At 38.1% G+C, this 12,285-nt stretch overlaps 1 long non-coding RNA gene across 1 annotated transcript; it reads left to right on the top strand.

Moving 5' to 3' along the window:
- Nucleotides 1–213: 213 nt before the first annotated feature.
- On the top strand, nucleotides 214–3,583 carry LOC109198079 (uncharacterized). The gene is made up of 4 exons (XR_002059057.2): nucleotides 214–598; nucleotides 796–921; nucleotides 1,009–1,231; nucleotides 1,316–3,583. It is a non-coding gene; the product is annotated as an uncharacterized LOC109198079 (long non-coding RNA).
- Nucleotides 3,584–12,285: the final 8,702 nt, after the last annotated feature.

Below are 12,285 nucleotides of genomic sequence, written 5' to 3'. Positions count from 1 at the left end.
TCCGGGTGGGTTTGGGTTTGGGTGGATAAAGGCCAAGTCAGAATTCTCTGAGCAGCTGGAAATAGCTGCAAAGACATCAGAAAGCATGGGCTTTAGGTGTAGCCCATACTTTCTGATGCACTAATTAGATTTACTAACTGACACCCCATACCACATAGACACTTGGGGGCTGAGCTGGGTGGGTGGGTGGGTGGGTGGGGAGGGTGGGTGGTGTTAAAAGCACTTTATGTTTTGTAGATGTATTTTTTTTCAGACAGGGCACACACAGTCCTGTTTCCTTTGTGGCAAAAGCTTCAAACGTCACCATCCTCAGCTGAAACAGCAACATCTTAACACCATCTTCATGAACTGCTGATCCAAACCTGATCCATCAGTGCTGGACTGCACAGATAACTACATGCCACAAGGAGACTGCTGTTTTATGAACTGCCATATCAGTGTGACATCAGTGGAGAAGATCACATCACCTGACCTCCTGCCTAATCTAGAGACCATCACTATGCTGCCACAGTCCACACCTCTGAAACCATCAAGGATGACTCATACTGAGGAAACTGTACTTTCTGTCAGAGTCCAGTGATCTTCAGAGCAGAGAGAGGTATGATTCTTTATCTTTGATAAAAACAAAATACATGTCAGAGCTTTTAATTCAATTAATTAATTTAAATCCTGTTTATTTCATAAATAATTCCACACTCAAATGATTAAACTAGTTGGCACTTTATGACTTTTAATTCACATTATGGATGAAAAATCGATGTGTTTTTTCTTTTTTTACTCTGTCTCTCTGTGCAGGTATTGCTGTCTTCTGAGTTTTTCAGTTTCCAAACTGAGACATTCAAACCTTTTTGCAGAGCTCATGTCACACTCACATGTGAGATTGCTCTGGATTCTGGTTATGTCGCCTGCAGCACCTATAAGGTATTTCAACATTGTTCATTTTATAACTTATTTCTAGTTTTTAGGCCTTAACACAAATAAAATGTTCCTTTTTCTGTATTTTTTTAGAACAAGCTCGTACAGTGTGCCTGCATTCCAGCTTCTTAGACTTTACACAAGTGGACAGAGTATCAGTGTTTGGCCACTCTTACAGACACCGACTTCTGTCAACTCACTGCTACTAATCAGGCACCTCACTCCAGGAAGACAGAGGGCTGCAAGCCTGTCATCGTTTCCAGTGTGACTTTGCATTCTTGGAGTAGCATCAGATTTTTCCCACAAATATTCAAAGGTAACATTTATTTTGAGCTTACTTTTTAAATGAAAAGTCTTCCATTGTGTAAATTATATTTTATATGTTTTTGTCTTCTTTTAGCTTTAGATGCAGTGATCGGATATGCTGGAGCTTTGTTAACAGTGTGGAAAACGTGTTTGTGATGGTATTTAAAATGAGGCTTTAAGGTGACAGTTTCCATGTAATTTCAGTCCTTTTACTAAACAAAAACATCTTTTTCATAACATATTTTTTATTTTTTTTTAGCAGCACATCATTGGTCAAAGGTAAAAAGAGTCACATGTCACACCAACAATGAATTTTTGACTCTATTTGTGTCACCAGATTTAACAAACAATATCAGTATCAAATCATATGATATCATATGATATATCATATGAAACTGAACTTTGGATTAATGTGCAAATATATTATTTTGTATTTTCGATTGTTGAATAATTATGTTGTAGAAAAACCCCAATCTATTTACCCAAACAACGCAACTTGTTTGGGTAAATAGTGGAATAGTGTAATTTTAGTCTGTAAGTATAGCAACCTGAATTCATACAAACACACAGCTCTAAATCTTGAATTGTTGGATGCACAATAATGATCATTTGGTTATTATGGACATTTAAATCAGAATCTATTGAACCATTACATATATTCTTTATAAAGATTACACAACCTCAAAATGCAAAAAAAGAAAGTGTTTTAGAGGATAAATAAAGAAAGCTCAAAGTGTGTTTGTATGAATACTGCCTTAGTATGGGGTGTCAGTAAGTACATGAGTATGGAATAGGTGTAACAGTGGTTTTCCACATCTGTGCTTAGACTGCTCTAATATGTATAGATAATGGGTCAGACATATCGTTTGACCCATTAAGTCTGTTTGAAAAGTTCATGAAGGTCTCATCCAGTGCTATGTGTTTCTGTTTATCATTTTATATGAGGTCACACAGCTGACTTGAGTTTTGATCAGAGTAGAATCATAACATACAATATTCTTGCCAAAACAGGTGCACCCCTGTTTTGGAAATATTCTTTATTTCATTCCTGTTTCTTTAAATATGTGCATCAATTGTTCAGCTGTGTGACTCTCCATACCTGAAATATATCCCAATGTGGGCTTTATTTCAACAGTATTTTGTAGTTTGGTACCATATTTATTATCAAATCAAAAAGCTGTAACTGAAAAAAAAGAAGCTCTTGAAAGTTACATGTGCTATATGTAGCTGTAGCTCAGGTGTCAGAGCAGGTCAGCTACTAATTGGAAGGTTGGTGTTTCGATCTCAGTCTGCTCCAGTCTGGAGCATGCCAAATATCCTTGGGTAAGATACTAACCCCATGTTGCCCTTTGATGCATCCATTGGAGTGTGAATGTGTATGAATGTCAGATAGTGAGCACTTAAAAGCTTAGAAAAGGTGCTTGTGTGATTGGTTGAATGAATTAGTTGTATAAAGTGCTTTGAGTGCTCAGATAGAGTAGAAAAGCATGTTGTTTATCCTTGACATACGGTGTGTGCACAAAACTCCAGCAAATTAGAGAATATATTTTGTCTTTCACTTCCTGCTTTTATATGTGTATATTTTTGCAGTTAATAGCCTATCATGTGGCTTCCTATCTTAAGGACATAAACATAAACATGGCAAACAAAGATATTTACAATTCTAACAGATGCTTCAATTGTTTGTATAGATTTTAGATTCATTTGATTTGCATTTTCTAATAATATTTTTCTGATTGTCCCAAATGGTATTTTTATTTCTGTATGCCATTATTGTAATCTTTGATCTTATGTTTGCAAAAATATTCAAATGTTTTACTTTTCTACTACTGTGTTTCTACTTTCTAAACTTTCTGCCACTCTTTGGAATTTCAATAACAATTACAATAACAATAATTTTTGTTTGTTTGTTTTATCTCTGACCGCAGTATCTTGTGCATTTATTACCTAAATGTTGTTTGTGTGTTTTTGTTTTCTTGTTTTTTTTTGTTTTGTTTTGCCATTTTTACATTTCAACAGCTGTACAAACTCTGCAATTTTACCTTGGTTTTGTTCCACATTTGTTTATCTGCTGGTTGTTGTTTTTTTTTCCTTTTCTAATGTTTCTGGTAATTTTTCACAGTTGAACAACAAGTAGCTTTGAGTTTACTTCAGTGTTTTTAGCTATTTTCTGCTGACAGTTTGGCTTAATTATTACATATCTGCAAAATTATAGCACTTCTGCTAAGTTGTAATATTTCTGCCAAGTTATTAATTTTCTGCTAAATTATATTATTTCTGCTAGTTACACTACTTCTGCTAAGTTATGTTTTGCTAAATTATTAGATTTCTGCTGAGTCTTACCTTCTGGTAAACTACAATATTTCTGCTAAATTGTTATGTTTCTTAAAAGTTATTGCATTTCTGCTAAGTTATTACATTTTTGTTAACTTGATATGGTTCTGCAAAGTTATTAAAATTTCAACACCTTTTCAAATACTGACTTTGATTTCTTCAGCTTCTTTAGCTATTTTCAGCTGTTTTCAGCAGACAGCTTTAGCTTTACAGCATTCACACAGCATTTTCGCAGGAAATGCAAATTTTTCTAGTTATTATTCAAGTTGCTTCCGTACGTTTTTTGCTGTTTAACTACTTCAACAATTTTTGTGCTATTTTCACCGTTCAAATTTTAAACTATTCTGCTATTTCTGCTAAAGTGTGCTATGACTTTTGCTATTTTTTGCTGTTATACTTTTTAAAATATTAAGCTTTTTATGCAATTTTTTGTCCCATTGAAATGAATGGAAAACTTCAAAAATTCTACTAAAACTTGCTTGTTTTTGAAACTTAACTACTTCCTCATACTTTCACCTAGAACAACCATTTAAGCTTTAAAATGTTCACAAATTATTGGGCTATTCCTGTCTGATTCAGCTTTTTCATATCTGTTACCATTTTCATCTTATCCCTCTTTAAGTTTTGAGTTTCATTTTTGTGATTTTTCACAAAATACATGCGTTGTTATGGTTGCTATGCACTTGGCTTTCAGTGTGCCACTGAAGGTTTTGCATTCTTCTCTTCATGTCCGAACAACTTCTTGCTACTTGCTCAGTCTTCACTCCACTTCCACAATTTATACATCAAAACATAGGTATTTTTGCTGGCTTTCAGAAAATGTTATTATCATTGTTGTGGGATTTATAGAATTTTGGCAAATCTCCTCAGACCAACACAAACTCTGAAAACTCTCCATAGAAAGTAAATGGAGAGTTTGTTCAAAATCACCACTGGATTTCTGTAATGAGAGGCATATTCGAATCGTCATATCTCCCTAACAAAGCGACGTTAAGACATGAGGCTTGTGCCAATATATCTTCAGACACTCCTGACGCTCACAGTGTACGATTTTTTTTCTCACCTATTACCATTTGGCCATGAATTGGGTTTGTTTCAGGGTAGGAAATTTGTCCCCCGCTCAGATTTCTTCAGCTTTCAAACTCTGGAAATGAACCACTTTTTTCTCTCGTCATATCTTTTTGATAGATTTCCACAAAGACCTGAAAATTTCCATGACTGTTCACCAAAGCCTGCTGTCTCATACGGTGAAAGAATTATATCTATACTCCAAATAGATTTAGAGTTAGAAAGCGTTGTTTGAGGGCAAGCCAAGGCAGTTTTCGCTTGCCTATACTCAGTTATGGTGCATTAGAAGTCAAATATCTTCAATAATTCATATTTTAATGATAAAGTGTCAACACTTTAAGATTCCCCCATCTCTTCTGAACAAAACGGTGTAAGAATGACCGTTCTAGCCCCTACGGTTAGGAAATTATGGTCATTTGTTTGAGGGGAGTCGTCATTATGAGAAATAGACTGCAAAAGTCCTGTGTCTCTCTGTGCTGCGTGCACCTGTTTTGGCGGGAAAAAGTGCACAGGCTCTCTGATTGGTGGATTCAAATTCAGCAGCTCCCAGGCTGCTTGACTGAGCTAGAAACTTACTTCTCTCTCCCTGTGTGTGTGTGTGTGTGTGTGTTTGTGTGTGTGTGTGTGACAGAGAGAGAGAGAGAGAGAGAGAGAAAGCCTTTTTATTGGATGATCTCATTGTAAGATTCAAATTCAATATATTTAGAATGGTTGACTGAATTGGATCTTGTGTGTGTGTGTGTGTGTGTGTGTGTGTGTGTGTGTGTGTGTGAGAGAGAGAGAGAGAGAGAGAGAGAGCCTTTTTATGGGATGATCTCATTGTAAGATTCAAATTCAATATATTTAGACTGGTTGACTGAATTGGATCTTGTGTGTGTGTGTGTGTGTGTGTCTGTGTGTGTGTGACAGAGAGAGAGAGAGAGAGAAAGCCTTTTCATGGGATGATCTCATTGTAAGATTCAAATTCAATATATTTAGACTGGTTGACTGAATTGGATCTTGTGTGTGTGTGTGTGTGTATGTGTGTGTGTGTGTGACAGAGAGAGAGAGAGAGAGAGAAAGCCTTTCAGATCTTCTACCGTTTTAATCTTATCTCTCTTTAAGTTTTCAGTTGCAACTTTGTGATTTTTCAGAAAATACATGCGTTGCTATGGTTGCTATGCAATTAAGTCAGAGTGAGTGCTGGTCCGTTCTGAATTTTCTCTTCATCTCTAAACAACTTCTTGCTACTCGCTCAATTTCCACTCAACCCCCACAAATTATACATCAAAACGTAGGTATTTTTGCTGGCTTTCAGACAATGTCACTATCTTTATTGTGAGACTTACCGTTTTTTCGCAATTTGCCTCGGAGTGACACAAGGTCTCAATACTCCCCATTCAAAGTCTATGGGGAGGTTTTGAAATTCAGAGCTGAAATTCTGAAACGGGAGGCATTTTCAAATCGCCATATCTCTTTAACATAGCAAAGTTAGGACATGAGGCTTGTGCCAATATATCTTCAGACACTGCTGACACTCACAGTGGAAGCAGTTTTTACAATTATCTTACCGTTGAGCAATGAATTACGTTTGTTTGAGGGGTGGAAATCTGTCCTTCTCTCAGTCTTCAAACTCTGGAAATGAAGCCGTTTCTTCTCTCGTCATATCTCCGCGACGGAGGTAGAACGAGCTATGAAAATCACAGACAAAATACACCAAAGTCCGCTGATTCACCCAGTACAAGAATTATGCTGTTAGCTCTCCTAGTTTTTGAGTTACACGACGTTTTGTAACTCCAAAAAACGGCGTTTTTCGCCTCTCACCGCGATCTATTTTCTGACTGCCCAAGTATCTGTCTTTCAGACCCCCGCCCCCTTTCCAGGTGGCGCAATCAGTAATGACACGGCTCTGCAGCTCAAAGGTCGTGGGTTCAATCCCACCTTGGTCCACGTTTTTTTTTTCACTACAAATTTATACACTATCACAGACCTGTAATTTATATTGCTAATTTATTACAATTCTGCAAACTTTTATGATTTTTAGCAGCTTTTCTAATATGGACCTCAGATTCTTGTTAACGCTCCATGGCAGAAACAAGTACACAGCCTGATGAAGCAGACAGAGGCAGTACCTCTGATTGGTGAATTTGAGCAGAACCAGGTTGTTCTTTCATTTCATTTTTTTATTTATTTCACACATGGTTCAACAGTGTTTCTTTTTCTACATACAGAACCTTCTGCCTCTTTTCAGCAGAAATTCTGCTCATTCACCTCAACTCTTGTGTTGGAGTGCCCTCTTGTGGCGCCTTTTGGGTAGTGCCTTAGTAAACGTGAACACTCCAAAGAAGTGGTATCAGACTGGTTTGTAGTGGAGGAATTTGTTGCCAGTTTCTTTCATCTTTAATCCGTATTCATGTTGTAATGTAGTAGTACCACAATATGGCAGAAACACTATGTTTTGGCACAAATACTTTGATTTAGTATACTTTAGCTTCTTCAGCTTCTTCACCCCTTTTCAGCAAAATTTTCATTTTTTTTCACGCCTTTTCAGCACAAATTCCAGCTTTTATGGCTGTATTCAGAAAAAAGACAAATCTTTTGAGGAGAAACTCTGCTGATTCATCTCTTTTCAGCGCAAGTTTCTGCTTCTTTGCCTCTTTTCTGCAGAAATTCTGTTGATTCACCTCTTTTCTGCAAAATTTTCAGCCATTTCACCTCTTATCAGCACAATTGTCAGCAGCTTCTGCTCATTTCAGCAAAATTGTCCGTCTCTCCACCTCTTCTTTGTAAGAATGACTTTGGCTCAGGGAAATGAATAGCCGCCTTTGAGCAGAAATTCTGCTGATTCATCTCTTTTCAGCGCAACTTATTGCTTCTTTACCTCTTTTCTGCAGAAATTCTGCTGATTCACCTCTTTTCTGCAAAATTTTCAGCCTTTTCACTTCTTCTCAGCACAATTCTCAGCAGCTTCTGCTCATTTAGCAAAATTGTCAGATTCTCCATCTCTTGTTTTTGAGAGAAAGAGTTTGGTTCAGTCAGATGAGCAGCTGCCTTGAGACGAGAACGGCCAGGTTCAAATCCTGGTCATGGCAAAACCTGTTTTCAGTTTTCTCTTTTGTTCTGCCTCTTTTCTGCAGAAATTCTGCTGATTTACCTCTTTTCTGCAAAATTTTCAGCCTTTTCACCTCTTCTCAGCACAATTCTCAGCAGTTTCTGCTCATTACACCATAATTGTCAGTCTCTCCATCTCTTTCCTTGTGAGAGTGAGTTTGGGTCAGTGAGATGAATAGCCGCCTTCAGCCCAGGAGGGCCAGATTCAAATCCTGCTCAGGCCAAAACCTGTTTTCAGTTTTCTCTTTTGTTCTGCCTCTTTTCTGCAGAAATTCTGCTGATTTACCTCTTTTCTGCAAAATTTTCAGCCTTTTCACCTCTTCTCAGCACAATTCTCAGCAGCTTCCGCTCATTTTAGCTGAATTGTCGGTCTCTCCTCCACTTTTTTGAGAGAATGAGTTTAGCTCAGTGAGATGAGTAGCTGCCTTCAGACCAGGAGGGCAAGGTTCGAATCCTGCTCAGGGTGACGTGTTTTTTTTCACCACCATACAACTTTTTGCAACTTTTCAGCTTTTTCAGCTTTTCAGCAGACAGCTTCAGCGTTAAGGCATCCACACAGCATTTTCGCAGGAAATGCAAATTTTTCTAGTTGTGTGGATGCCCTGAAAGGGCTTCCACACTATTGAGTTCCTGTTTCTCTTTATTCTTTATACTTTATTCTTCAAGTTGCTCCGTTCTTTGCCGCTTAACTACTTCTTCAGTTTTCAGCCGATTTTCTCCGTTCAAACTCTAAACTGTTCTGCTCTTTCTGCTAATTCCTGCTATGACTTTTGGTGTTTATTACTGTTATACTTTCTAAAATATTACACTTTTTTCCTTTAATTTGTCCCATTGAAATGAATGGGAAACTTCCACAATTCTGTGCAATTAACTCAGAGTGAGTGCTGGTCCGTTCTGAATTTTGTCTTCATGTCTGAACAACTTCTTGATACTCACTCAATTTCCACTCAACCCCCACAAATTATACATCAAAACGTAGGTATTTTTGCTGGCTTTCAGACAATGTCACTATCTTTATTGTGAGATTTACCATTTTTTTGCAATTTGCCTCGGAGTGACACAAGGTCTGACAAGTCCCCATTCAAAGTCTATGGGGAGGTTTTGAAATTCAGAGCTGAAATTCTGTAACGGGAGGCATTTTCAAATCGCCATATCTCTTTAACAAAGCAAAGTTAGGACATGAGGCTTGTGCCAATATATCTTCAGACACTGCTGACACTCACAGTGGAAGCAGTTTTTACAATTATCTTACCGTTGAGCAATGAATTACGTTTGTTTGAGGGGTGGAAATCTGTCCTCCTCTCAGTTTTCAAACTCCGAAAATGAAGCCCTTTCTTCTCTCGTCATATCTCCGCGACGGAGGTACATAGAGCAATGAAAATCGCAGTCAAAGTACACCAAAGTCCGCTGATTCACCCAGTACAAGAATTATGCCGCTAGCCCTCCTAGTTTTTGAGTTACACGACGTTTTGTAACACCAAAAAACGGCGTTTTTCGCCTCTCACCGCGATCTAATTCTGACTGCTGAAGTATCAGTCTTTCAGACCCCCGCCCCCTTTCCGGTTGGCGCAATCAGTACTGACACGGCTCTGCAGCTCAAAGGTCATGAGTTCAATCCCACTTTGTTCAACATTTTTTTTTTCACTACAAATTGATACACTATCACAGACCTGTAATTTATATTGCTAATTTATTACAATTCTGCAAAGTTTTATGATTTTAGCAGCTTTTCTAATATGGACCTCAGATTCTTGTCAACACCACATGGCAGAAATACATACAAGTAAACAGCCTGATGAAGCAGACAGAAGCAGTACCTCTGATTGGTGAATTTGAGCAGAACCAGGTTGTTCTTTCATTTCATTTCTTTATTTATTTCACACATGGTTCAACAGTGTTTCTTTTTCTACATACAGAACCTTCTGCCTCTTTTCAGCAGAAATTCTGCTCATTCACCTCTTTTCAGCGCAACGTTCTGCTTCTTTCCCTCTTTTCTGCAGAAATTCTACTGAGTCACCTCTTTTCTGCAAAATTTTCAGCCTTTTAACCTCTTATCAGCACAATCCTCAGCAGCTTCTGCTCATTCCACCATAATTGTCAGTCTCTCCATCTCTTTCCTTGTGAGAGTGAGTTTGGCACAGTGAGATGAGTCGTCGCCTTGAGCCCAGGAGGGCTGGGTTCGAATCCTGCTCATGGTGACATTTTTTTTTTTTCACCACCATGCAACTTTTTGCAACTTTTCAGCTTTTTCAGCTTTTCAGCAGACAGCTTCAGCGTTAAGGCATCCACACAGCATTTTCGCAGGAAATGCAAATTTTTCTAGTTGTGTGGATGCCCTCAAGGGCTTCCACACTATTGAGTTCCTGTTTCTCTTTATTCTTTATCTTTATTATTCTTCATCTGCAAGTTGCTTCCGTACGTTTTTCGGCGCTTAACTACTGCCTCAGTTTTCAGCCGATTTTCACCGATCAAATCTTAAAAAATTCTGCTCTTTCTGCTCTTTCCAGCTATGACTTTTGGTGCTCATAACTGCTATACTTTTTGAGATATTGAATTTTTTTTGCAATATTTTTTGCCCATTTCTGCCATATCATCAGTGGCCTCACTGATTTTCCTTGCCGGGTTGACCTGTGTTTTAGCTCAGTGAGATGAGCATCCGTTCTCAGACTGGGAGGCCCGGGTTCAAATCCCGCTTATGGCAACATTTCTTTCAGTTAACAGTTAAACTTTTTTAACTCAATTTCAGCTTTTTCACCCCTTTTCAGCAAAATTATCAGTTTTTTCACCACTTTTCAGCACAAATCCCAGCTTTTTCAGCTATTTTCAGCAAAAACATCTTTTCAGCAGAACTCTGAAAAGAGTTATGCAGAACTCTTTTCAGCAGAAATTCTGCTGATTGAACTCTTTTCAGCAGAATTTTCACCTCTTTTCAGCCCAAATTCTGCGTATTCACTTCTTCTGCAAAATTTTCAGCTTTTTCACCTCTCATTAGCACAAATCTCAGCAGTTTTCAGGAAAAACTCTTTTGAGCAGAAATTCTGCTGATTCATCTCTTTTCAGCGCAACTTTCTGCTTCTTTACCTCTTTTCAGCAGAAATTCTGCTGATTCACCTCTTTTCTGCAAAATTTTCAGCCTTTTCACCTCTTCTCAGCACAATTCTCAGCAGCTTCTGCTCATTTCAGCACATTGGTCAGTCTGTCCACCTCTTCTTTGTGTGAATGAGTTTAGCTCAGTGAGATGAGTAACCGCCTTAAGAACAGGAGGGCCAGGTTCAAATCCTGCTTAGGGTGAAATTTTTTTTCCCACCACACAACTTTTTGCAACTTCTCATCTTTTTCAGCTTTTCAGCAGACAGCTTCAGCGTTAAGGCATCCACACAGCATTTTCGCAGGAAATGCAAATTTTTCTAATTATTCTAGTTGCCACTTTTTGTACGTTTTTTGGCACTTAACTACTTTAACAATTTTCAGCCGATTTTCACCGTTCAAATTTTAAACTATTCTGCTATTTCTGCTAATGATGGCTATGACTTTTGGTATTTTATGCTATTATACTTTTTAAAATATTAAGCTTTTTTCCTTTAATTTGTCCCATTGAAATGAATGGGAAACTTCCACAATTCTGCTAAAACTTGCTTGTTTTTGAAACTTAACTACATTCTCATACTTTCGCCTAGAACAACCATTCAAACTTTAAAATGTTCTCAGATTATTGGGCTATTCCTGTCTGATTCAGCTTTTTCAGATCTTCTACCGTTTTAATTTTATACCTCTTTAAGTTTTCAGTTGCAAAATTGTGATTTTTCACAAAATACATGCGTTGCTATGGTTGCTATGCAATTAAGTCAGAGTGAGTGCTGGTCCGTTCTGAATTTTCTCTTCATGTCTAAACAACTTCTTGCTACTCGTTCAATTTCCACTCAACCCCCACAAATTATACGTCAAAACGTAGGTATTTTTGCTGGCTTTCAGAAAACGTCACTATCACTGTTGTGGAAGTTACAGATTTTTATCAAATCGCCTCAGACCAACACAAGATCTGAAAACGCTCCATTGACTTTCAATGGAGAGTGTGTTCAAAATCAGCGCTGGATTTCTCTAATGAGAGGCATTTTCAAATCGTCATATCTATTTAACAAAGCAAAGTTACGACATGAGGCTTGTGCCAATATATCTTCAGACACTGCTGACACTCACAGTGGAAGCCGTTTTTACAATTATCTTACCGTTGAGCAATGAATTACGTTTGTTTGAGAGGTGGAAATCTGTCCTTCTCTCAGTCTTCAAACTCTGGAAATGAAGCCGTTTCTTCTCTCGTCATATCTCCGCGACGGAGGTAGAACGAGCTATGAAAATCGCAGTCAAAATACACCAAAGTCCGCTGATTCACCCAGTACAAGAATTATGCTGCTAGCCCTCCTAGTTTTTGAGTTACACGACGTTTTGTAACTCCAAAAAACGGCGTTTTTCGCCTCTCACCGCGATCTATTTTCTGACTGCCCAAGTATCTGTCTTTCAGACCGCCGCCCCCTTTCCAGGTGGCGCAATCAGTAATGACACGGCTCTGCAGCT

Source organism: Oreochromis niloticus, unplaced genomic scaffold (assembly GCF_001858045.2).
Source record: "Oreochromis niloticus isolate F11D_XX unplaced genomic scaffold, O_niloticus_UMD_NMBU tig00008732_pilon, whole genome shotgun sequence".
NCBI classification, from domain to species: Eukaryota; Metazoa; Chordata; class Actinopteri; order Cichliformes; family Cichlidae; genus Oreochromis; species Oreochromis niloticus.
This window is presented reverse-complemented; position numbering and strand designations above follow the sequence as displayed.